Raw genomic sequence first — 6,000 nt, forward strand, 5'->3', positions numbered from 1 at the left:
GCTCTGATGGGGCCTCAGCCTTTGACAAAGAACTACAGGCGACCAAGATATGCTGAAAGCAGGGCAAGTCGTCTTCCTCAGGGAAGACCCCCACATTGGCTATCCAATACCAAGTGGTCAAACCTGAAATCATACACACAGAAGTAACATGGACTGAGCAGATTGTATTTACACATATGTGTATATATGTAACAATAATAAAGAGGCCGTGAAATCAAGAGAGCAAGGTGGGTACATGGGAAGGATAGAGGGGAAAAAGGAAAGGCACAATTATGTAATTAAATACAAAGCTGGGCATGGTAGCACACGCTTTTAATCCCAGCATTTAGGAGGCAGATGGATCTGAGTTCGAGGCCAGCCTGATCTACAGAGTGAATTCTAGGACAGCCAGGGCTGTTAGCACAGAGAAACCCTGTCTCCAAAAACCCCCTCAATTTTTTTTAATGTAGTATGGGGGTTGGGTGTGATAGTGTACATCTTTAGTCTGAGCACCAAGAGGCAGGGACAAGCAAATCTCTGAGCTCAAGGTCAGGCACGCCAGGACTACACAGATCCTGTGTCAAAAAAAAAGTGTGGTGCTGTAAAGATGGCTCAGTGGCTGGGAGAGCACTTGCTTGTTGCATGATTAATAAAACCCAGAGACAGATACTAGGTTTCAATCTGAAGATCAGAAAAGCAAAGCAGCCAGCCACTGGCTCTTAACTCTCAGACTAAAAACGGACGAGATCCTGTCTCCATGAATCCTAAAGACTCCACACCCCACTGAGTTCCTGTCTCTCTACCCAGCTATATTGCTCCTGTCTCCACCTCCTTAGTGCTGGGATTAAAGGTGTGTGATCCCAAGCGCTGGGATCACCTTTGTGTGAGCTCTGTTTCTCTTTTAGACAAAGTCAATCTTGTGTAGCCCAGGGTGGCCTAACAGAGATCCATCTGCCTCTGTCTCCAGAGTCCTGGGATTAAAGGTGTGGACCACCATTCCCTGGCCTGTATGGCTGACTAGCAGGACTGCTTTGCCCTCTGATCTTCAGGCAAGTTTATCAAAACACAAGTAATATACCGCTATACTTTAGAGAACCTGAGTTTAGTTTCCGTCACCCACATCAAGTGGCTAACCTGTAACTCCAGCTCTGGAGGATCTGAATCCTCCGGCCTCAGGGTACCTGCACTCAGGCACATACCCACACTCGGACACACAAACCTACACATCATCTTAAATAATAAAAACAGATCTTTAAAGGAAAAAAGGTGTAGTATATATTCAGTATCGACAAAGACTGCTTTCTCTTCCACATGCCAAATTCCTCTGGTGTTCAAATTCCCCATATAAAATGGTATATAATATGACCTACATCCTTTTTATGCTTAGATGTATTTTTTTCTTTCTCTGTGTAACAGTGTTGACTGTCCTGGAACTCACTCTGTGTAGACCAGGCTAGCCTTGAACTCAAGCCTGCTTCTGCCTCCTGAGTGATAGGATTAAAGGTATGCACCACTATGCCTGGCTTACATACACTTTTTTTTTTGAGACAGGGTTTCTCTGTTGGACAGTCCTGACTGTCCTGGAACTCACTCTGTAGACCAGGCTGGCCTCAAACTCACAGGTGGATACCTGCCTTTGCCTCCCGAGTGCTGGGATTGAAGGTGTGTGCCACCACCACCCGACTTAGATACACTTTTAAAAACTTTGTGCAAGGTGTGTATGTGTGTACTTACACTTCCCCTTCTATGCATGTGTGGAGGCCAGAGACTGTTAGGGGCAGTAATCTCCGGCTGGGTTCTGCTGCAGTTGGCACTTCAGTCCTAATTGTGGGAAGAAGTGTGTCACTGGGGGTGGGTTTGTGGGTTTCAAATACTCCCGCCAGGCCCAGTGTTTTGTCTGCGTCTGCCTGTGGATCCAGACATAGAATTCTCACTCCCCAGCACCAGCACCCTGTCTGCTTGTGTGCCACCATGTTCCCTGCCGTGAGAATGGACTAGCCCTCTGAAAGTGCAAGCAAGACCCAACTAAATGTTTTCTTCTATGAGTTGCCATGGTCATGGTGTCTCTTCACAGCAACAGAACGTTGACTAAGACATCTATGTTCAGCTTAGAATGGCTTAGGATCTGATACACTCCTTTTAGCCCCCCAAATACCGAGGGCCTGGCTTTTGTTGTCTCCTTGACTTCTAGCTTCTCTTGGGAAATTGGAATTTTGGAGCTTGCAGCCTTAGAAGGCTGTATTCCAGAGGTACCAAGATGGGCCATTTTGGGCCAGATAACTCTAGTGAAGGTTTCCTTGGCTAGTCAATACGTTGCTTGGGTCCTGACTCCCCAGGTTTTGGTTTTTCAATCATGACCTTTAGTTTCCTGCCAAGATCAAAGCTTTATAGATATGAGATTGCCTTGCCCAAAACTGGTAAATTTATAGGTAGATTGTGATGGTCTCTCTGGGCCTATGAAGGGGTCAGTTGTGCCTCCAGAAGGAGCTGGTTTTGCAACCCCACTGATCACACTGATATTCACCCAGCTCTTGGCAGTTCTGGAGGCGTTCAGCATGGCAGGTATAGTTTTGGGTCAATTGGAGCCCAACCTTTTCTTTTTTAAAGATTTATTTATTTCGCATACAGTGTTCTGCTTGTGTATATGTCTGCAGGCCAGAAGAGGGCACCAGATCTCACTAAGGATGGTTGTGAGTCGCCATGTGGTTGCTGGAAATTGAATTCACAACCTTTCTCTGGAAGAGCAGACAGTGCTCCTAACTGCTAAGCCATCGTTCCAGCCCAGAGCCCAACTTTTTCAATAGTGGACCCACAACTCCAAAGCATGCTCCTTTGAGGCCTTCTTTTTCCAGTAGCCTCTGGGTTTGTAATTGTTTATGGAAGTCCACCTGGAGGGTAGATTGGGTCTTAGTGGACAGATTAAGCTATAAACTCCCAGTTTCTTCTTTCTTAATTCTCATTCCCAGGGTCTTGGTTTGTGGAGGTTATGGGTCTTTTCCATGGGAGACAAGGCAAAATAGGACAACTACAGTCTTGGGGCCCTCAGTGGGTCAGAGGACCTGGTGACAGCCCATCTGGTGTTGTCCTTGGTGGTCTCCTTTACAAGGTATGGTGAATCCACGAGCAATCTGGTGAGAAGCATAGAATATGGGCCTTTCCACACTGGCTCCAGGATCTGGATCAGGAACCTCGTTCTCACACAAAGTCACTGGACTGGAACTTTTGCACAGGCTCAGACATGGAAAAGGGCACAGCCCCTCACACTGTCTGATGAATAGTCCTTTGGGCTTGTTACAGGGCCTGTAAGGACTTAGACAGGAATGGTTAGTAATTTCTGCCTCATGAATATAGTTTAGGAAGGAGAGGGTAACCTCCAAAATATAATTTTTTTTTTTTTTGATTTTCGAGACAGGGTTTCTCCGTAGCTTTTTGGTTCCTGTCCTGGAACTAGCTCTTGTAGACCAGGCTGGCCTCGAACCCACAGAGATCTGCCTTTCTCTGCCTCCCGAGTGTTGGGATTAAAGGCCTGCGCCACCACCACCCGGCAATATAATGTTTTTATAATTTTTATTTTATGTGCATTTGCATTTTTGCCTACATGTATCTCTCTGTGTGAGGATGTCAGAGCTATGGACAGTTGTGAGCTGCCATGTGGTTGTCTGGAAGAACAATCAGGGCTCTTAATTGATGAGCCATCTCTCAAGTATAATTTGTTTTTTTCGAGACAGGGTTTCTCTGTAGCTTTGGAGCCTGTCCTGGAACTCCCTTTGTAGACCAGGCTGGACTCGAACTCACAGATATCCGCCTGTCTCTGCCTCCCGAGTGCTGGGATTAAAGGCGTGCGCCACCATTGCCCGGCTCTTTTTTTTTTTTAAGATTTATTTATTTACGGCCGGGCGATGGTGGCGCACGCCTTTAATCCCAGCACTCGGGAGGCAGAGGCAGGCAGATCTCTATGAGTTTGAGACCAGCCTGGTCTACAGAGCTAGTTCCAGGACAGGCTCCAAAGCCACAGAGAAACCCTGTCTCGAAAAACCAAAAAAAAGCCGGGCGGTGGTGGCGCACGCCTGTAATCCCAGCACTCGGGAGGCAGAGGCAGGTAGATGTCTGTGAGTTCAAGGCCAGCCTGGTCTACAAAGGGAGTTCCAGGACAGGCTCCAAAGCTACAGAGAAACCCTGTCTCGAAAAACTAAAAAAAAAAAAAGATTTATTTATTTATTATGTATACAACATTCCTTCCATGTATGCTTGCCAGAAGAGGGCACCAGATCTCATTACAGATGGTTGTGAGCCACCATGTGGTTTCTGGGAATTGAACTCAGGACCTCTGGAAGAGCAGTCAGTGCTCTTAACCTCTGAGCCATCTCTCCAGCCCCACAATGTAGTTTTTAATCAACATTTAGGACCTTTGTTAGATTTGGGGAAACTTTGCCTGTGAAGGGTGGGCCACTGTCTGACTGGGAGAGGGGCAACCCAAATCTAGGTATTAACTCTTGGAGGAGTTTCTTGGTGACTGTTGAGGCTGTCAGCACTTGGGTAGGATAGGCTTCCACCCATCCAGAGAAGGTAGCTATGAAAATTAACAATTATTTATTCCCAAGAATGGTGGCTTTTATCTCTGTAAAGCTGACTTGGGGTGCCCATTGGGTGCAGCCTCCTTCCCAGGCTTTTTCTCCTCCTTTGGGATTTACTTGTGAACACCTGCACATTTGCACAATGTCTTTGACAAGACTGTCAAAGTTGAAGGAGGTAATATCTGGGCCTGAGTAATTTAGCGGGTTTGAATGCCCCCAGGTGGATGGTGTCCATCTATCTAATGAGAATGCCAGGGAGTACATCTAGCAAGAATCACCTCTTTGTGTCCCGTTTATCATCTTTCTTTTTTGTCCATTTGGTTTCTTTCTGTGTGTAGCTTTGGTGTTGGAGCAATTCGGGTTTGGGTGGGTGACCAAGATCTGAAGCAGACCCAGTGGTTCTAGGGTTGTCTTCTGGGCAACTAAGTTTGCTGCCCCAATTCCACGGGCAGCCAGGGATTCCCCTGATGCCCTTTATAAGCGGACAATGGCTACCTATTTTGGGAGCTGTATGGCCTCTAATAGGGCCAGGATTTCTTTGTTTTTAATTTCCTTTCTGGTTGAGGTGAGAAGCCACCTTTTCCTATAGAGGGCTCCACAGACATGGCTGTGGTAACTCCCTAGCAACTGTCTGTGTACACACAGCAAAGTGCCTGGGTTGGTGCCAAAAGTTCCTCACCTGAGAGATTGGGCCCAAACTGTCCTGTCCAAGGTGACAACTGTAGCCCCAAGATACCTGCCGTGCACACCGCCTATCTGCGCTCTATGTGCTACCATACAGTTTGTGAGCTTCAGGCAAGAGGCTGGAGGTTGAAACACACAGAGATACAGAGACACGGACCTCTAGTCACTGGTAAGAAGCCCTTTATTCAATAGCACCACGGAGGCCAACAGGTGAAAACCTCATCCTCTGATCCTCAAGGCCAAGGCAACACGTGCTCGTGAAGCAGAGCTGGTAAACAACTTTGACACAGCTTTCAGTAACTCAAATCAAAAGGAAAGTAAAGATCTCTAGCAGGGAAGAGCAGCTGGAGGCCAGGACTGCAAATGGTCCCAACAATACCTGGTTTCATTTTGAACAAAACTGCTTCAATCCATCGGGTCTGACCGATTGGGCCACATCAGTGAGTTCCAGGCAATAGTGGAGAGGCTCTCTTGGGTTATTTTATGGCAGCAGGCTGGGTTGATGGCTGAAGTTTTACAGAATTGGGTATGGGGTTAGTCTAAGAAAAGTGGTTGATAACAAGTTATTTGGGTGTTGGACATCTCTCCTGCTGGGGCCTCCAGAGTGCAAAGCAATTCCACCAGAGACCACACAGAAATTCTTTTCTCTTTTTAATTTTATTTTATGTGTCTTAGTGGGTCACCTGCATGTATGTCTAGGTACCATGTGTGCATGGTACCCTTGGAGGCCAGAAGAGAGTGTCCCCTGGAACTAGAATTAAGG

Source organism: Microtus pennsylvanicus, chromosome 6, assembly GCF_037038515.1.
Source record: "Microtus pennsylvanicus isolate mMicPen1 chromosome 6, mMicPen1.hap1, whole genome shotgun sequence".
Classification (NCBI taxonomy): domain Eukaryota; kingdom Metazoa; phylum Chordata; class Mammalia; order Rodentia; family Cricetidae; genus Microtus; species Microtus pennsylvanicus.